Below are 22,531 nucleotides of genomic sequence, written 5' to 3'. Positions count from 1 at the left end.
GCAGAAAGTGTAACGGTATTGCGAAAGCCCTGTTGCTAAATGACATCAGATTACATTTAAGGCTGTTAGTGAGCCGCTTTTGTCTCTGTGGTAACGACGAAAGAAAGTGTGTTTAGCTGTGTGTGGGAGACTCAATAAGGACATCTACATTTACATGACTACTCTCCATTTCACATCTAAATTCTTTGCAGAGGGTTCATCGAACTATTTCTCTAGCGTTCTCTTCTCGAACAGAACGTCAGATAAACGAACACTTAAACCTCTTAGTGCGAGTTCTGATTTCGCTTATTTTATTACGATGATCATTTCTCACTGTGCGGGTGAGAGTCAACAGAATATTTTCTCATTCGCAGGAGAAAGTTGCAGAATGAAATTTCCTCAAAAGATATCGCCGCATAGAAAAAGCCTTTGTTTTAATGACTGCCTCCCCCCCCCCCCCCCCCGCCACCAACTCGCGCATCATATTCATGACACTGTCTCCTCTGTTTCGCGGCAGTGCAAAACGATCTGCCCTTTTGTGGACTTCTTCGATGTCCTCAGTCAACCCTATTTTGCAAGGATTCCATACCGCACAGCAACGCTCTAGCAACGTTCATCTTCTCCACATCATTATCTATGTGATCGTTCGGATTTAAGTTGTTCGTAACTTTTATCCCCAGGCATGTAAATGAACTGACAGCCTTTAGATTTATGTGATTTATCATGCAAGAGAAATTTAAAGTATTCCTTTTAGATCTGATGCGGATGAGCCCACATTTTTCGTAACATATAGTCAATTGCCACTTTACGCACCATGCAGATATCTTGTCTAAATCATTTTGCAATTGGCTTTGCTCTTCTGATGACATTTCTGGACTGTAAATTACAGCCTCGTCGTGAAACTGTTGAAAGCATCTCACACTGACATCTGCACTAGTTTTCGAGTGTCTGTAAAACTTCGCCAATCTTGGGGATTTAACGTTCTTTTAAATTTGGCAAGTTTTTGTAGTTGAAAATACCATAATGTGCGTTGTATACGTACCAGTTTGAAGTAATTAATGTCTTATGAGCTACGCACATTCACTTACAAACTTGAAACTCAAACGATATGTAATTACTGTTAGGGGAAAAAAAGACTTGAAATTTAAATGAAACGCTGCATCGAGGGAGCAGTAGGTAACTGACAATAATGATATCTGATCACAGCTGATCAGTTGAGGCAGCGGACAGTTCTTCTAGACCGATGAGAGATATGGATATTATCAAAGACTTATCTTTTGAATCTGTGCCCACAAAGAACTGAGCTGTCTTCAATACAGTTCCACAACGATCAAGAGTAGATAGGTAACAACTTCCGAAAAATAAAAAATTTTCTTCCGAAACTACGTGAAGAGCAATAAAGCTTTTATAATGTAACATGGGACCATCTCACTTCATGTGCGAAAGAAGCATTAATGTACCAACCGTTTTGTTAATATGTGTAATGTAATCTGTTTCTCTGAAATATTTCGCCGCACAAACGCGACAACAGTACAACTCATCCGTAGATAATAACGGTACAAGTATGAGATTCGGAATAAACAGAGTAATACTTTACCTAACATCAAAATCATTTCTGTCACACTGTTGAAGAGACGCTTAGCTTGCGTTTATTTACTTTTCTAACGATAATTCTGTCAACAGAATCCATTTTTGTTCTCCAAAAAATATCACCTCGAGAACTATTTCTTAATGCGTAAATAAGTATCCGCTGGCTATGAGACACTACTGCACAGTCATCTATATTGGCTTCTGGATAAAAAGGAACTCGTTAGCAACTGCAAATAAGCAAATAAATGTCTTAACAGTTTCCCTGAATTCAATTGTGTCGTTGCAGCTGCTATAATATTCTTTGGACTCCTGACAGCCCATATGCGGCTAATAACCGTGTAAAGATGACTAATTTCAAATAAACTATTCAGTGTTGTATGCGAAGGTATCGTAGAACTGTTTTGCAGAGAAGCGTTTCGGGAATTACACATCAGCGTGCCGTGTTTACTGAGCAAAAGTTTCCATCAGTTATGCGGATAGCTATTCCTCGCTTTTAATGTTATGTGATCATTATTGGACCCTGAGTTGTTAACATATACTGTGATATACTGTTACTGGTAGACGTTTATGTCACTCTTACTTATGCTCTTAAGCACACCCAGGTTAACTAAGTTGTCGCTTCTGTGTACTGGTAATCAGTTAGTGACTTCATTGCTGCGAGAATGAAACAGCCGACTTACATTCTACAACAGCAGTGTAAGCGTCAGAAACTTCACTATTTAACGCTGACGGTGAATGGGGTTAATATCCGTAAGATGCGAAAGATAAGTGTAGATTAGATCTATGTCGGTCGTGATTAAATATAAACAAACGTCAGAATAAGGTACTAGACCGCATGGCAGTGCTGTGGCAAGATAATACCTAGTGTGCGCACATAGTGCTGCGACTGAAACACGAGCTGTGTTTGTCGCGCGTGAGTTCTGGAAACCTGTTATCTTGACGAGTCGAGACAACACGGCGCACAAGTACTTACAGCGTTCCACGCGCAGTTGTGACGTAGCGTAGGTGATAATTTGACAAATAACGGAAGGAATCACACTGACGCTTTATTACAATCGTGGTTTTATTTATTGTCTGTGAGTTGCCACTAATATTTGGATCAAAGTCAGTAATTCCCGTTAAAAATATTTCGTTTTTTCTATTCGTCACTTCTATGTGTAAGATATTTATACTATCAAAACTGGAAATACTCGTCAGTAGGGAGTTATCCTCGATCCTTATGAAGAATAATAAAAACAATGATCGACAGGCGGAAAATAAATCTATTACACGATATTTAATACCAACTGGCTGTTCCCAGCCACACGTTGCTGGGGCTGTCTGATTAAATGGAAAAGAAAAACATAAAAAACGCGCTTCTAACACATGTAGGGATTGTATATACGTCCTGATCTCCTCCTCCCCTACTCTTTGTCCATCTCCATCTTTATCCTCTTTCTGTTCATCACCTCCTCCCCTGTTCTGCGCCGATCTTCTCTTCCCCCCCCCCCCCCACCCCCCTCGCAAAAACATACGTTTTTCATATTAGGTGCATCGTGCTGCCACCTACTGCCAGGTACTCCATATCAGCGGCCTCAGTAGTCATTAGACATCGTGAGACAGCAGAATGGGGAGCTCCGCGGAACTCAAGGACTTCGAACGTGGTCAGATGATTGAGCGTCACTTGTGGTCACACGTCTGTTAGTTAGATTTCCACACTCCTAAACATCCCTAGGTCCACTGTTTCCGATGTGGTAGTGAAGTAGAAACGTGAAGGGACACGTACAGCACAAATCGTACAGGCCGACCTCGTCTGTTGACTGACAGGGACAACCGACATTTGAAGACAGTCGTAATGTGTAATAGACAGACATCTATCCAGACCATTACACAGAAATTCCAAACAGCATCACTGCAGGTACAATGACAGTTAGTCTGGAGGCGAGAAAACTTGGATATCATGGTCGAGCTGCTGCTCATAAGCCTTACATCTCGCCAGTAAATGCCAAACGACTCCTCGCTTGGTGTAAGGAGCGTAAACATTGGGCGATTCAACAGTGGAAAAACGTTGTGTGGAGTGACGAATCACGGTACACAACGTGGCGATCAGCTGGCAGGGTGTGGGTACGGCGAATGCGTTGTTATGCTGTGGTCGTGGTTTTCATGGAAGGGGCTTGCACCCCCATATTGTTTTGCGTGGCAATATCACAACACAGTCCTACAATGATATTTTAAGCACCTTCTTGCTTCCCACTGTTGAAGAGCAATTCGGAGGTGGCGATAGCCGCTTTCAACACGATCGAGCACCTGTTCATAACGCACGGCCTGTGACGGAGTGGCCGGCCGTTATGACGGAGAGGTTCTAGGCGCTTCAGTCCGAAACCGCGCTGCTGCTACGGTCGCAGGTTCTAATCCTGCCTCGGCGTGGATGTGTGTGATGTCCTTAGTTTAGTTTGGTTTAAGCAGTTCTAAGTCTAGGGGACTGATGTCCTCAGATGTTAAGTGCCATAGTGCTCAGAGCCATTCGAACCATTTCGTGGCGGAGTGGTTACACGACAATAACGTCCCTGTAATGGAGAGTGGAAACTGTCATCAGGGCTAAGGGTGGACCATCACCATACTGAATTCAAGCATTACCGATGGAGGGCGCCACGAACTTGTTAGTAAATTTCAGCCAGGTGTCCGGATACTTTTGATCATTTATATGTATCGCGGGGCAAATAAAAGTATTTCGGACGAGTGGATACGACTGGATTAAAATTTGTGGTATGTGGCAACATTAAAGACGGCTGCAAAGACTTATAGTTTCTCCCTACAGAATGGAGCAACTGTCCATACAGCCATTTCAAACTTGGAGCACAATCTTCACGCCTGACAATGCTGTTGGCAGAAGTTAGTCTGTGATTACTCTCTATAGGTAACCCTCAAATCTGAGGTGTATCGCAAGAGCCCTCATAGTCTTTTCAAGACCTGCAGCAGAACATTTTGGATGAGGCTGCAGCAATTCCAGCAGCGTAGCTTCAATCTGCCTTCAGCAACTTGCTGACCAGAGCTAAAAAGTGCCAAGAGATGCACTGTGGTCGCTTTCAAAATCTGCTATAGCCACGTTAATACTGTAGTTCCTTTCGCCAGCTGTTTTCCTTTGCACCCTCGAACTTTGTTCTTCGGGCCACTTTTGTTTGCCCTACGTATATATCTACAGGGTGTCCCATCCATTTAGCTCAACGAAGAGATATTCAAAAATGTATCACACTGTCTCATTTTTGTAAATAAAACATAGACGTGCAAACGACAAAGAATACACTGGTTGTGAGGAAACCGAACTGTTTACTGCCTTGATTATACACATTACGTATTCAAGGTAGAGGTGTAGTATATGTGTGGGATTTGTTTATCATTTCCGACTCATGTAGACACAAGTATTCCCGCCCCCTCCATCCCCCCCCCCTCCCCCACCCGCACCCCTTTTGTTGTTGTTTTAGCGTACAGTACACAGCATACCAGTGTAGTCGCGCATCGTAGTAACTTAGTAACTGCATGGTGGTATTACACATTGTAAATAAACTTTTGTTTTCTAAAGGTGCATGATGTACACACCTGAGGGTATAGCAGAAATGCTACTGATCTATGGAGATAGACAGTTGACAGGAAATAATTTAGCAACTTGCATTTCTATGTTCAGTACCGTTAGTGAGCAGTACGATTAGTACGTTATTACGTCTACCATGTATTCTGCTGAACTGTAATTTTCTATAGGCGAGCGTAATTCTGTTCTGGTACAATTACTGTGCAGCAGATGATTCCCTGCCCAATCTCCTGACCTTACATGCTGGATATTTTTCTGTGGGGAGCAGTCAAGGACGCTGTCTACGAAAATGTTCCAAAAACACCAGAGGTCATGTAGAAACGCATTATTGATCCTTTTGCAGCCATCACAGTGGAATTAGTAGCACGATGTAGGGCGTCCTTCGTCCACAGAATGAACTGTGCATTAATGCCAATGGTCACCATTTTGAACATATGACGTAGATCCTCTCATTTTCATGTAATGGTAGTACCACAGTACAAGTTACTGCAAAGGGTTACGTTTCTTCTACATTGTTATAAGTACTGTAATAAGGTACTGTACAATTACAAGATTTAGTTACTGTGCACTGCAGCACTCTTGCATTCAATATTTATTGGTAGTTTGTAAAATGTTAAAACTCAACTAGAAGAGGTTAAATGATTTAGTCAGTGAAAAGTACTGAAGTGATATTTAAACTACAGAAATTATGAATTATTTACCATTTCCTTAACTACTAGTTTCGTGGGTAGAATGGTACAGTGTGACACATCTTTAATAGCTCTTAGAGAGTGTGAGTTTATTCTTGAATGAAATGAACATGGTTACATTTACAAAATTTGTACCCCATATCTCGTACATCTGTGGGTATACATAAAATGCATATTTTTGGTAATCGTGTTTCCCCTTCTATACAGGATGTAAGGTGTGAGTTAACGAGCATTTCGCTCTCATTTAAGTATATGGCCGAAAGAGTCAGCCTTCAGGAATTGTGAAACGAAACCTTTCGTCCAAGACTGCATGCCACAAAGGGCGCAGATTCACCACGAGATGGGAAAACTCACAGGCGTCTATTGTCTATTGAGGCCTAAGCGCTGTAGTGTGCGAGTGAGACAGACGAGAACCTACGTCATAGGGAAACCCAGTAGAAGGCTTCTGTGGTCGAGGAGACGTAGCAGTGTTAAATATGGCGGGCCTGAGACTGGCCATAAAGGTGAACATTTATGAAAACTATTTAATTCCTTAGTAATGAAGGGAATGAAGCAACAGTAATTTTATTCTGCCATCCTCCATAAATTTTCATGGTGATCGCAATAAAACTACAATATTGGTTGTATCTACAATAGTTTAGGATTTACTGTTAAAGTGAAACTAACAAATTTTGTAACAAAGACCTGAATGCTAAAATCTGATCGCTTTGGTCGATCTTAACGATGGACATTTCATTTAAAACAAACGGTGTAAATATCAACTCTGTAACTTTATTTGTTTAAAAGATATAGTCAATTTAAATTATCAATATTTTCAGTTAAGCATCAGATCATCATTTCCTCCACACAGAACACATTGAACGATGAGAGCATGGCACCTCATTGAAACATCAGGTAATAGAATATCTGTTGTGCATTATAATTACTTTTGTTCTGCATTTATTTATCAGAAAGCACATTGGTGTAAGGCTACTGGCCGTTTAGATTAGATTAGATTAGATTAGTACTTGTTCCATAGATCATGAATACGACACTTCGTAATGATGTGGAACGTGTCAGGTTAATAAAAGGTGTCTATACAAGATACTACATTAGACAAAACTTTACATGACACTCAATTATTATTATTATTATTATTCGTTACAGTCAACTTTGGACTACGCTAAGCATCAGTCATTTCTTGTGCTTTTTCTTGCGTTCTTCCCAGTACTTCTTCATTTTTTCTGAGTGGGCTTCTTTACGTTCTTGCGACCAGGTTGTTCCCGTCTTCTTTGATTGCGTTCGGTCTTTGAATCCCTGTATTTTGTTGATGGCATTCCTATATTCCATTCTGTTGTAAACTGTCTCTGGTATAATGTTCATTTCTGCAATGTCTTCTTTTACTTCTTTCAGCCAGTTAATTTGTGTCTTTCTGCTTTCCATGTATTCCAGGATTTTCTTTGCCGTTCTTTCTGGTGCCATTCTTTTGACATGCCCATAGAAACTCAGTCTTCTCTTTTTAAAGGATGTTGTCAGTTTTTCAATTTTCTCGTATAACTCTTTATTGGATCGCAATTTATAATCCTGTCCATCCTTTTTAGGTCCTAAGATCTTTCTCAGTATTTTTCTCTCTTTTATTTCCAATTTCTCCAACAGACGTTTTCTGTTCAGTGGGATGCATTCAATCGCATACAAACTTTCTGGTTTTATTACCGCATTGTAGTGCCTGAGCTTGGCATTGATGGAGATCGACTTTTTATTGTATACATTTCGGCATAGCTGGTATGCCGTTTCCATCTTTATTGCTCTTTCCTGTAGTGAAACATTTGGTAACCCTGTCGGTGTAATCCATTCCCCTAGATACTTAAATTTATGAACTCTCTTAATTATTCCATATTTAGTTTGCAATGTCTGTGTTGGGTCTGTTTTGTCCTGTATCATCAGTTCTGTCTTTTCATACGATATTTGTAGACCTGTCTTCTCAGCGATCTCATGCAGCATTTCTATCTGAATCTTTGCTGTTTCGATGTCATCTGCCATGATGTCGATGTCATGACACTCAATATTTATTTTTTTATTTTTTTATACATTTTTGTGGGGTTGGGAAACTACCCACTTACTATATCCTAAAATTCATCTAATGAGTAGAAGGATTTGCCATTAAGAAATTATTTTAATTTCCTTTTAAATGCTATATGGCTATCTGTCAGACTTTTGGTGGTATTAGGTAAGTGACCAAAGACTTTTGTGGCAGCATAATTTACCACCTTCTGAGCCAAAGTTAGATTTAACCTTGAGTAGGGAAGATCATCCTTTCTCCTAGTAGTGTAGCCATGTACTCTGCTATTACTTTTGAATTCGTTAGGATTGTTAATAACAAATTTCATAAGTGAATATATATAATGTGAGGCTACAGTGAAGATCTCTAACTCATTAAATAATTGTCTGCAGGATGATCTTGGATGAGCTCCAGCAATTATTCTGATTACAAGCTTTTCTGCAATGAACACTCTTTTACTCAATGATGAGTACCCCAGAATATGATGCCATACGAAAGCAGAGAATGAAAATAGGCGTGGTAACCTAATTTACTCAGATGCATATCGCCGAAATTTGCAATGACCCTGATAGCATAAGTAGCTGAACTCAAACGTGTCAGCAGATCCTCAGAGTGTTTTTTCCAGTTCAACCCCTCATCAATGCATACACCTAGAAATTTTGAATATTATACCTTAGCTACCGATTTCTGACCGAAGTCTATATTTATTAATGGGCTCATTCCATTTACTGTGTGGAACTGTATATACTGTGTTTTGTCAAAGTTTAAAGAGAGCCCATTGGCAGAGCACCACTTAATGATTTTCTGAAAAACATCGTTTACAATTTCACCAGTTAATTCTTGTCTGTCGAGTGTGATAGCTACACTTGTATCATCCGCAAAAAGTACCAGCTTTGCATCTTCGTGAATATAGAATGGCAAGTCATTAATATATATTAAGAACAGCAGAGGACCCAAGACCGAACCTTGCGGCACCCCATTCTTGATTGTTCCCCAGTCTGAGAAATCACCAGTTTTTTGCAAATTATGTGAACTGTTTATTTCAACTCTCTGCACTCTTGCAGTTCGGTATGATTTAAACTATTTGAGCACTGTCTCATTCATACCACAGTACTTGAGCTTTTCTGGAAGTATTCCATGATTTACACATTCAAAAGCCTTTGATAGATCACAAAAAATCCCAACGGGTGACTTCTGGTTACTCAGAGCATTTAATATTTCATTAGTGAAAGTATATATAGCATTTTCCATTGCGAAACCCCTCTGGAAACCAAACTGACATTTTGTTAAAACTTTATTTTTACAAAGATGTGAAGCTACTCTACAATACATTACTTTTTCAAGAATTTTGGATAAGGCAGCCAGAAGAGAGATTGGGCGGTAGTTGTTGACATCAGTCGTATCCCCTTTTTTATGCAGTGGTTTAACAATGGCACACATCAGTCTATCTGGGAAAATGCCCTGCTTCAGAGAGCTATTACATATGTGGTTAAGAATCCCACTTATTTGTTGGGAACAAGTTTTTATTATCCTGCTGAAATGCCATCAATTACATGAGAGCTTTTATTCTTGAGAGAGTTTATTATCTTCCTAATTCGAAGTTAAGAAGGAAATTGTATTGAATTTATGTAAAAGAATTAAACCTTTATTACGTAATAGATATCATTGTTACTTCGTTTAGAACGTGAAAGTGGTCAAGCCTTGATCATTTAAGTGTGTTAAAATGTAGAGTAATGTAGAATAAGTTGTAGCCAATCAGATGTACGGCTTCAGGAAAGGGAACTGCCTGCGCTAGTTAGCTGATCAGAGATGTTCTGTGAGCGGGAAACGTGGTGGGAGACGGGCAGAGGGAGTTCTGATCGAGACATAATGGGGTACGGTTCTGATGGAGACGCGAAGACAGACAGTTCGGCTGGAGACACCAAAGGGTAGAGTTCGGATTGAGACGCGAAAGCAGACAATCGGTCTTTAGGCAGTTAGGAAGTGAAACGACTTAGAAAATTTCGCGTTGTGTGGTATCGCGGGACTAAGTCTCTGAGTGGTGAGCAGTTGCACGCTTGGTGTGAGCTGTAACACTTTACATAGTTAACGAGGTGGAGTAGTGGACTTGTAATTCGCCATGAGATTGTGAATGATCGAGCTCTGTCAAATGGATATGCGCTCAAGCGTAATAGTAATTTTAAATACGACCACTATCGCTATTAGTCTGCATTCTGAATATACATTATTCTAACCAAACCGCAACTGTGTGGCCTACGTCGTTTATGGGTTGTTAATTTAGCTCCAGATATTATTATTATTGCTATTATCTGTTATGTTAACTTTGTATTTTGCAAACTTGCCATCAGCCAGACAATTTAACCAAAGGGTCACAAGTGTCTAATTTAGGGCGTGTAATGCGACACGTGAGTTTCAACCCCTAGACGATTTTGAGCCAAGACACTTCGACGAAGAGGAACCGCATGTGTGACCGAACATCTTTGGAATGTTATCTCGCAATTGGGGGATCGTCCGAGATAGGAACTTGGAAAGTTTTAGTTGAGGGATAAGAATCTGGCAAAGTGTTGGAAAAGGATTGGATTTTGGAAAGTGTTAGTTGCGGAATATGAACTCTGGAAAGTTTACAATTGGATTTGAAATCTGCAAAATGCTACCGAAAGTATTATCTGAAGTCAGATAGGCAGGACCTCTCAAAAGTTAAATGTGAGATCGATTCAGGACTGAATATTAGGTTTCTTTAATAGTTGTTAAATTACAATTGTAATTCTCACACTGAACGACATTCTGTGACCTAGATCCCAAGTCTGTGGCTGTTTAGGCAGTTTGCGTAGAGTCTCTGAGCTACGAATTCTGCGACAGTTTTGTGCACCGAGTTCTAGCAGTGGTCAGGAGTGATAAAAAAGTAACGCGGCAGAAGAGGTGACATCGAAAGCACATGGCTACAGCCAGCAGCGCCGTCTTCAACGTGAAACGTCCCCTTTGAACAATTGTACAGGACTCTGCTTAAACTGACACACAATATTTTTAGCGCAACGCAATCTGACTTCCAATAATCCCTACAAAAGAATGGCCCTGACTAACATTAACCTATACCTTTCACAAATCACTTACCTCACAAAAATCTTCGTTACTCGAACTACTGCAATAAAGCGAGCGCCACTACTGCCAGCTAAATAAAAGATTCAACTACGGAAGGCACTAACTACTGATAGGCATAGTTAGCAAATGAAAGATTTTAATAGAGAACAAACAATGTATTTACCTTAATAGTGTTGAAAAATCATAATATACATAGCAGTTTATGACATCCAGTCTTACAAATTTCAAAACTCTGCCATCTCTCTCCCCACATCCACCACTGCTGGCGGCTCACCTCCAACTGCGCAACGCTACGCGCTGCTCACATCCAGCTGCCGCTGCCCAACACTACATGGCAGACAACAATGCAAACTAGCCACAGACTGCACACAGCACAGCCAGTGATTTTCATACAGAGCGCTACGTAACGTTGCCAATAAGATAACATAAACAGCCTACTTACAAATTGCGCCTCCAAGAGTAACAAAAAGCAAGTGCTGAGTCAGCGAATACATGGTGCTTACGAAGTATTTGGTTGATTATTATGGATGGCACATGTTGGAATGCTAGACAGTGAAGACTCATTGTGAGAACAACAATTCCTTGTCACCCAATATATCGTCTCAAAAACTAATAACATACAGGATACCCTCCCGAAAAATGACGGAATATTCGATACGATGTGAAAACTGCAAGAAACACGTCATAAATTTCCTTTTTTTTTAAAAAATTATCTTTGCCTGCGTGATAGACGGGCGCCTTCTGTTTGGCCACATAGACTCAGGGCGTCTCATTGGGTGTTCTCAGACTCTGAAAATGTGCGACATTCTATGGAAGTCTCCGGCGCAGTAGGCAACCTCGAATAAACATTGCCAAAGCTACGGCCAACTAGGCGCTTACAGACTGTTGAATCAAACTATGTAGATCTACATGTTTGGACTATTATAAAATGCAGAAATATTATAATCGGTGCAACATGGTGGTTTTAAAACAGTCGTTTAACAACATCATTAAACGGTACTAGAAACAGATGATACAATCAACAATTTCTTCGTCTTAAAAGTTTTCGTTGGACGTAACACACTAGTGGCAATGTTTATAAAATCGCTGGAACGTTTTTAAATACATGGCCGCATCGCGTCCTGTATCTCGATAAGATGGATCTCGGCCACCAATATCTATGAAACATTCGAAACTCTTCCCCATGGTGGCACGGTAGTAGTTTCACATCACCTTAAAAGTATATAAACTTTGCGTAAACATGTTCTGTTCACGTACACCATTCAATACAACACCACTAATATCGCATGTGTATCTACCGCCATTTTTCTAAATCTGGAATAGTTTTTTGTGGTAGCGGGTTGCTAGCGTGTCGGCTTAACATAGCGACATTATTCTCACCGATATACTTACGCATGGATTTTTTTAACATACTTTTCATACATCGATTCATTCACTGAAGTAACAAGAAACCTTGAAAATTCAGACATTTTTATTTTATTTCGGGATTTTAACATGATGCCGAAACCGATGTCATTCAAACTCCAGCTCGGACTGGTTGAAGAGTAGATGATGAATCATTGCTGATGGAAATATTACGCCAGTACCTTGAAGCAACTTATTGAAACAGAATAAAACATAAATTTGCGTCAGAATCCAGTGTGAAACTTCCCGAGGAAGTAAAACAGTTATACTGACCTAGTTATGAACACAACGCTTTCTTTCGAGGGCGGTAAGTTTACCACGTGAGCTAGCCAATCATGACCCCAACTATTTCCGCTTCTTTGTGGAAATAACCCCTGGTCCTTAGCAAAACCATTTAACTTTTACCTATTTTTTCCAGGATTACTGAGCCAACGTTTCTGACACTACAGCGTAGTTTAGATAGCAAGAGATTGGTACTAGTAGAATAGAAACTACGCAGCCAGATGTTCTGTTGTGTCTGAATAACCTAGTCGATAAGAGCACTGCCTGCAAAATGGAAGGACACAGATTCACCTCCTGTTCTTTCCCAAGGGCTACGGTCGTAGGTTCGAATCCTGCCTCGGGCATGGATGTGTGTGATGTCCTTACGTTAGTTAGGTTTAAGTAGTTCTGAGTTCTAGGGGACTGATGACCTAAGAAGTTAAGTCCCATAGTGCTCAGAGCCATTTTTTTTTTCCCAACGCTTTAACCCACCAAGAAGTTTCATTACTACTACTGATTCCTTCAATAGGGGTCCACTGAGTTAACGGTTTCTCTTCCCTAAGTGAAGTGATAGGAAAAAATAAATCTGTTTTCCTGTTAAATTGCATGGGTTGGATAAAAAGTAGTGGCAACAGTGTTATGTTTCATAGCGGATGTTATTGACTGGCGTTCATCATATTATATACCCTCAATACAATCACCCCGCATCTCGATCACCTTCCCCCACACAGATGAAAGGCCCTGTCGACGTCTTGCAAGGACCGCCCTATGACTGAGATGACGTCGTCTCTTGTGTTTTAGCAAGTGACACGAAGAGTTTCCTTCATTGTGGTGAATAGGTCGTAGTCTCAAGGAGTCATATCGGTTCAATACGATGGATGTTCCAGTATCTCCCACCCGACGTAAGCATGAGCTCCTGCACTGTTTTCGCCATGGGGCATCGTGCATTGTCATGAAGGATGATGGAATGTAGTCCGTTGGTGATAGGCGATCCACATAAAGCAGGATCCTAGGAGCTCAGTTTTCGTGTTGTCCATAGGGGGACGTCCCGAAAGTGGCCGATGTTAAATAATATCCCCACCATCCCGAAACTCTTTCACCCATCTCCTTACCGGACGATATGGCAATGCTACACCACACATCTCGTGCAGTCCCTGAAAACATCGTTGTGGGCTCCGACCAGGTGTCACTTCAGTCTGGATCCATGTATGATATTGGTGTTTCTTAAAAGATACTGTTAGGCTGCTTGATCTGGCTTCCATCACTTTCAGACAGAACACACTACAAATGATTCAAATGCAGCCGTTTCCGCTCCCTGCACTAGCTCACGTGACCTTCTGCAATCGGCTACAGATTGCACGAATGCCGTTGGATGCACATCCTTCATATTACTTTCAATCCAACCCTAGTTTTTTCTCCTTCATTATTGTGCTTCCTTGTAGGTTTGGCCAATCGGAGTTTATTATCATCGAATTGTTTATAGATGCAAATTGAAAATGTAAGCTGCACTGTACATCGAAGTCTGGGACCCTCTCTCGGAAGTTGTAGTCTCTCAGCACACACTGCAGAGTGTAGAAGGGAAGCGAAGAACTCCGTGAGTAGTTGTAGTTTCAGCTTAGTCACTAACACACTGCCCATGTAAGGCTGTAATCCGATTTCGAATGTGGGATGTATTCACAACTTGTCACGTATAATCAGTTAAATTACGTATGGATTATTGGCATCACAATCAAAACTTTGACCTTATTAATTACATCAGTATCAGCATCAGTAATGTCAACTGACAATACTAGGTCTTTGAAAGAATCGCTGCTCGTGTTCCCAGAAATGTGCTCCCATGATCAGTGTCATGGTTCTCACCTAGTAAATGTAGTTCTCTCACTTGCCTGTAATGTATTTTTAATTAGTTTCTGACGTTATCTCATCACTTTCCTTTCCACGGCGTTACCCCATTTAAGTGGTGCTTCACAACTGTGATGTAGCAAACACTTGAAAATTTGGAGTACAGATAACGCAGACCCATTCTAGAAGTTTCCATGTGTGAAATAGCTCCGATAAAACTTTCAACATAAGATAGCATATTTTCATTTTGGAAAAAACGGTAACGTGAGGTAAATCTCGAAATCCCAGCGATAACTTCTACTGTTAACAAATATTTATTTTCATAATGCCAGCTGCGGTGACTACTTTCGAATATTCAGTGATCTTCTCTAGTGTACAACGAGAACAGTACCAGTCGCGTCACCATCAGCATTGTTGCTCTCACTCAGTTTTCTGGCCTAGCTGTGTTAAGTTAAAAAGCACACACTCTGCGACTGTCTCCACGTACAGATCTATGTAGAGAGACAGCCTCTATTTCCTTCAGTATTCTCATTCAAGATGGCAGCACGATACGGATTTACAGAAATCAGTGCTCATATAAAAACATTTAACTGTGTAATACACAATTTTTCCTTTTCATCTACTGTACATATCATCCTAAATAGCTTCGTGTGGGGGGGGGGGGGGTTTCTCATAAATTCTGCAGATTTTATGATATAGGTGGTTTCCTATATATATTATATGTTTGTCATAAGTACACCTCTCTATGATTTGTGCCTTAGCATTTCATAACTTGACGTGGCATGTAGAAGTATTTGTCAATTTTACAGCTTGTCATACTGACACTTAGATTTTGTTGAGGCTGTCCTGCAAGGACTGCTTTCTCACAGATGTGCAGATATTGCTCACCCTGAACATTCTGTGTCCAAGTATGCGTCAATATGCATAAGGCGTGTACACCAACCACGATGCGATATTTACTATTGAAGAATCATCATTTTTGCATAGTATTTATACCCGCTGACAATTAGGAAGCGAACACCGATACTTCTAGAACGATCAGATAACCCAAACTAAGTTCAGTAACAATTGTATCATTAAACAATCCACTACCAACTAAAGTTTGTTAGAGGTATGCACATAGTCGATGCTGCTGTTGTGGTCTTCAGTCGAGAGACTGGTTTGATGCAGCTCTCCATGCTACTCTATCCTGCGCAAGCCTCTTCATCACCAAACAACTACTGCAACCTACATCCTTCTGAATCTGCTTAGTGTATTCATATCTTGGTCTAATTCTACGATATTTACCCTCCACAATTTCCTCCAATACTAAATTAATGATACTTTGATGCCCGAGAACTTGTCCTACCAGCCTGTCCCTTCTTTTAGTCAGGTTATGCCACAATTTCAACTTCTCCCCTATTGTGTTTAGTACCTCCTCATTAGATACATGGTCTGCCCATATAATTTTCAGCACTCTTCTGTACCACCACATTTCAAAAGCTTCTATTCTCTTCTTGTTTAAACTGTTTATCGTTCATGTTTCACTTCCATACATGGCTACAATCCATACAAATACTTCTAGAAAAGACTTTTTGACACTTAGATCTATACTCGAAGTTAACAAATATCGCTTCTTCAGAAAGGCTTTCCTTGCCATAGATAGTATTGGTATATCCTCTCTATTTCGACCTTCATCAGTTATTTAGCTCCCTAAATAGCAAACTCATCTACTACTTTAAGTGTCTCATTTCCTAATCTAATTCCCTCAGCATCATGAGACTTCATTCGACTACATTCGATTATACTAGTTTTGCTTTTATTGATGTTCATCTCATAATCTTCTTTCAAGACACTGTCCGTTCCGTTCAATAGCTCTTCCAAGTCCCTTGCTGTCTCTGCCTAAATTGCAATGTCACAGGCAAACCTGAAAGTTTTTATTTCTTCTCCCTGGACTTTAATTCCTACTCCAAACTTTTCTTTTGTTTCCTTTACTGCTTGCTCAATATAGAGATTGAATAGCATCGGGGACAGGCTAGAACCCTGTCTCACTCCTATCTCAACCTCTGCTTACCTTCCATGCCCCTCTACTCTTGTAACTGCCATCTGGCTTCTGTACAAATTGTAAATAGCCTTTCGCCCTCTGTATTTGATCCCTGCCACCTTCAGAATTTGAAAGAGAGTATTCCAGTTGACATTGTCAAAAGCTTTCTCTAAGTCTACAAAAGCTAGAATCGTAGGTTTACCATTCCTTAATCTATCTTCTAAGATGAGTCGTAGGTTCAGTATTGCCTCATGTGTTCCAATATTTCTACGGAATCCAAACTGAGGTAGGCTTCTACTAGGTTTTCCATTCGTCTGTAAGGAATTAATGTTAGTATTTTGCAGCCTTGACTTATTAAAATGACAGTTCAGTAATTTTCGCACCTGTCGACACCCGCTTTCTGTGGGGTTGGTATTATTACATTCTTCTTGAAGTCTGAGGGTATTTCGCCTACCTCATACGTCTTGCTCACCAAATGGCAGAGTTTTATCATGGCTAGCTCTCCCAAAGCTACCACGAGCTCTAAGGGAATGTTGTCTATTTCTGGGGCCTTTTCTTGGCTTAGGTCTTTCAATGCTCTGTCAAATTCTTAACGCAGTATCATATCTCCCATTTCATCTTCATCTAGTCCTCTTCCATTTCCATAATATTGCCCTCAAGTACGTTGCCATTGTATAGACCCTCCTTCTATCTTTCTGCTTTCCATTCTTTGCTTAGGACTGGTTTGATGTTCATACTAGCCGTTCTGTTTTCTCCAAAGATCTCTTTAAATGTCTGTAGGCAGTATCTATCTTACCTCTAGTGATATATGTCTCTACCTCCTTTACCGAGCGAGATGGCGCAGTGGTTAGACCCTGGACTCGCATTCGGGAGGACGACGGTTCAATCCCGCGTCCGGCCATCCTCATTTAGGTTTTCCGTGATTTCCCTAAATCGCTCCAGGCAAATGCCGGAATGGTTACTTTGAAAGGGCACGCCCGACTTCCTTCCCCGTCCTTCCCTAATCCGATGAGACCGATGACCTCGCTGTCTGGTCTCCTTCCCCAAAGCAACCCAACCCTCTACCTCCTTATATTTTTCCTCTAGCCATCCCTGTTTAGCCATTTTGCACTTCCTGCCAATCTCATTTTTGAGACGTTTATATTAATTTTCGTCTGCTTCATTTACTGCAATTTTATATTGTCTCCTTTCATTAATTGAATTCAATAGCTCTTCTGTTATCAAGGATTTCTACTAGTTCTCGTCTTTTTACGTACTTGATTCTCTACAACCTTCACTATTTCATCTCCCAAAGCACACCATTCTTCTTCTACTTTATTTCTTTCCCCTGTATTTGTCAATCGTTCCCTAATGCTCTGTCTGAAACTTTCTACAACCTCTGGTCCCTTCAGTTTATCCAGGTCCCATCTCCTTAAATTAGTACATTTTCTACAGTTACTTCAGTTTTAATCTACAGTTCATAGCCAATAACTCGTGGTCAGGGTACACATCTGCCCTTGGAAATGTCTTACAGTTTAAAACCGGTTCGTAAATCTCTGTCTTACCATTATATAATCTATCTGGAATGTTCCAGTGTCTCCAGGCCCGTTCCACGAATATAACCTTCAAGGAAAACGTGACCTGTTGCGTGTAAGTAACAGCTAATGAGTAGATTGAATTGGATGGGGGGGGGGGGGGGAGGGGGATGAGAGGTTTACAGTAACTGTGCTGTCATAAGACATTGGTAACAAGATGAAGCTAACAAAGATAGGAGCAGCCATCTCTCAAATCGTCACTCTCGACTACGCCCAAGTGAGTATAAGAGGAGACAACAACATTAGACAGAAAGTAAAGCAGAGCACTGAGAGAGTTTAAGAACTTATATCAGAGATATGACTGCCTTTCAAAACATGTTTACTTAGTCACCTACAACTTAAAAAGACGCTGAATCTCCAGGTCCTTGATAGGACAACACATTACATCAGTACTGTAGTAGGTAATAACGTGCAACCTATGGTTAGCATCCATGAAAAGAAAATCTGTAAATTAAAGCGTAGACAAGATATTGTACAAGGACAGAGTATATCTACACTAGTCATGTGTTCTATGACAGAGTAGTTAACAAAACAAGCATTGCTTTTAGTAACGAGGAATTAGGAGTAACACAGAATGGTAATAAATACTCTGTACATAGAGAGGTGAGGAATAGAGACATTAAATTAATGTTAGTAGAGATTAAATGTACGCTCAATATTTGTATTGTTGATAAGATGCAGCATGACTTCATTATCAGTAAAGATGCTGAGCTAATTACCTGCCTTGTTACCAGGAAAAAGAGAACGAGTAAGAGTAGGACAAGTACTGTTGCAGAATTAGCTTGTAGCTTTAATGCTAAACTGAAAGGGCATGAAACATTAACTGTGAAAAATGGTAAGGGGAATACTCTGGTATTATTAAGTATCGATGAATATATTGGTTAAGTTGTAGAGTTTTTCCAAAACAGCAGGATTTCACAACTAGACCATGACCCCACTAAACAATTTGTTAAACGAGTCAAAACGCAATCAGGAAGACTTCTTCCTTATTTGATGACAATGCCTGCAGGTCCCTCGAAGTAATGAATCCACATGCCCCCTTTTTTCAGCCACAAAAAAGATTCACAAACCAAATGCTCCACTGAGACTCATTTTAATATATATATGCAGTCCTGCTTACAGACTGTGCCGTAAGTTAAATGAGTTTTCGGTCACTAACAACTTTTTGAGCTACAATTCTGAATCGAGAATACTGATGATCTGGTTGGCAAAGTTACAGATATTCAGATACCTCTGTAAGTAGGCTGTTTAGGTTTTTTTATTGGTAACGCCACCTCTATATGAAAATCACTGGCTGTGCTGTGTGCAGTCTGTGGCTGCTTTGCATTGTTGTAATACTCGCCATTGTAGTGTTAGGCAGCTGGCTGTGAACAGCGCGTAGCGTTGCGCAGTTGGAGGTGAGCCGCCAGCAGTGGTGGATATGGAGAGAGAGATGGCGGAGTTTTGAAATTTGTCATGAACTGCTATATTTATATATGATGATATCAAGGTAAATACATTGTTTGTTCTCTATTAATATCTTTCATTTGCTAACTATCCCTATCAGTAGTTAGTGCCTTCCATAGTTTGAATCTTTTATTTAGCTGGCAGTAGTGGCGCTCGCTGTATTGCAGTAGCTTGAGCAGCGAAGATTTTTGTGAGGTAAGTGATTTGTGAAAGGTATAGTTTAATGTTAGTCAGGGCCATTCTTTTGTAGGGAATTTTGAAAGTCAGATTGCGTTGCGCTAACAAAATATTGTGTGTCAGTTTAAGCACAGTCATGTATAATTGTTCAAAGGGGAAGTTTCATATGTCGACCCTGCCAGGATACCTCACTGGAATCTTCTGACTTTTTTTCTTGTAGTTTGTGTAATTAGTGTAGATTTTGTTTATTGCTAGCGCGTAATTATAGGGAGAATTTCCTTTGTAGTTGTAGTTTTTCATGGTTGTACAGTAAAACAGTTGTGGCATGCATGTAGATTTGCACCAAGTATTTCGCAGCTGCCCTGGCAATTAAGTAGACATTATTTCCATTGCTATGTTATTTTATTTTGCTCTTCAAATTGTGCTTTTCTGTGTTACCGTGTGAAATATTGTGACAATTATGGCGTGTGAAAAACGTAATACTAGGCTCCAAAGTAAACTGAGAAGTGACAGTGAAGACGAAAGCAGTGTGTTAGCGCCGCAGAGTAATGAATTAACTAATGTTCAAAGTAGTAATTTGGTAATTGCGCATAGGGAAATGGAGCGGGCGCCAAACAATGGTGTAGACAGTGAAACAGGTAGTGAACAGGGAAGCGTTATCGATCGATTGGTCGGAAACAGCTCGCCTCAGGAATCGGGAATGACAGAACACAATATTGCAAATACTGCAGACTCAGGTTTTGGGTTCTCACCGTTTTCTCAAATGAGTCAAGACACATTTTCCGCTTGTCAAAATGTGAATGTTGCCGGTGCAACTTCACTGCCGAAAAGCACTGAGGAACATGTTTCAGACACCAGTGCATTGTTATTACAATTAATGCAACAAATGGGACAAAAGCTTGAAAAGTTAGACACAATGGAACAACACCAGAGACAAACACAGCAACAGTTAGACACAGTGGAACAAAATCTCAAAAAGTTAGACACAGTGGAACAAAATCTTAAAAAGTTAGACACAATGGAACAAAATCAGAGACAAACACAGCAACAGCTTCAAAAGTTAGACTCATTGGAACAAACTCTTGAACAAACGCGTGAAGATTTAACTACTGAGTTACATAACATTGCATCGAAATGTCAAAAAGTCTGTAATGACGTAAAAACTCAAATTTGTGAGCATTTTCAACCTATTTTTTCGCGGCCTGAAAAGGCATTACAGAATCACGAAGCAGCTATAAAAGAACTGCAAATTATTGTTCATGAAAATCATGAGACCTTGCAAGCTAAATTTGACTCAGTTGCATCTACCGATTCGGTTACGCAACTTGCAAAAACTCAGGAAAACTTAAAGAACACAGTAGATTCGATTTCAACACAAATGGACACTCTGAAACTTGGTTCAGAAAAACACATTGAGGAAATGTGTTCACTATCGGAGAAAGTAGCCGAACTTTCGGATCAGTTCACTAACTTATCTGCGAAGGTAGATGATAATCTGAACGACACAAAACCGGTAGTCTTTAATGACACAGAAGAGTGCGAACAAATTAGGAAATTCAAACAAAATCAGAATCAAATTAATACGCAACACCAAAGAGAAATCCGGGAAGTACAAGATCAGCTGACTCAGGTAATACAAGAATTACGTATTTCAGAGGCCACTCGCGCTCCAATACGGGAAGAGGGACTTAGAAATACGGAACAACCACAAAATAATAACACAGGACACTTCGGAAGTTATGAAAGAAATTGGCAAGGTGCACCGAATTTTGAAATGGAACCGCCGAAACGACGTAACAATGACCGATATGCGACTCCCCGACATGATGACTTTGACTATAAGCTGTTCATTACTACACGTAAATTCAAAACATTTAAGAATTCTGGCAACGACATTCATCCACAAGCATGGCTCCATCAATTCTCTTATTGTTTTCCTCCCAACTGGTCATTAGAGCACAGATTAGAATTTATGTGTGGCTACTTAGAGAATGAACCAGCTGTAAGAATGCGGTCGGTCATTCACGATTGCCACAGTGAAGGAGAGTTTTACCATGCCTTCCTCTCAGCATATTGGTCTCAAGCCACACAAGACCGCGTAAAACATGCCATCATAATGATGAAACATTTCGAACAATCTGAATTCTCCAGTCTTGTGAAATATTTTGAAGACATGTTGCACAAGAATCAGTACCTGACAAACCCATACAGCCCCTCAGAACTCATCCGCATTTGCTTAATCAAATTACCTGAACATTTACGACATATTATTTTGGCAGGACGTTGCAAAGACGACATTGAAGCTTTTCAGGGACTGTTACAAGAACTGGAAAGTAACACTGACAATCGCGGAACGCGAAAACAAGGACACAAAAATTACTGATCACATCCGTCACAATTCCGTGACGACAGAAACAATAACCGGACACGACTGGTCTATTCTTACAACGCAAATCGTGACCAAAATAGACACCACCCGTACGACAACCGTTGGCAGAGTAATAATAGTTACAGAGAAAGATCGCATTTCCGTAGTAATGACTATCACAGAGACAATCAGAGAAACAGACAATATGGGAACCAAAACAAGCATTATCAAGGGAGGCAGAATAACTTCAGACGCAACAGTTCGGCGCAGAGTTACGATTCAGGGAGAAATTCTCCACCACATGACCGACAAACAAGAAACTATGTAAACTACCGACAAAACGACAGACGTGAATTTCATCAGAACTGGCGGGATTCTAACAGAGCTGGGCCCTCTCGGCAAGGCGAATTTGTGGAAGTTAGGTCTCCAAATCCCAATAACGGCGCTCGCCAACAAAGAGACAGACAATGACTCGC

Source organism: Schistocerca americana, chromosome 4 (assembly GCF_021461395.2).
Source record: "Schistocerca americana isolate TAMUIC-IGC-003095 chromosome 4, iqSchAmer2.1, whole genome shotgun sequence".
Taxonomy (NCBI): domain Eukaryota; kingdom Metazoa; phylum Arthropoda; class Insecta; order Orthoptera; family Acrididae; genus Schistocerca; species Schistocerca americana.
This window is presented reverse-complemented; position numbering follows the sequence as displayed.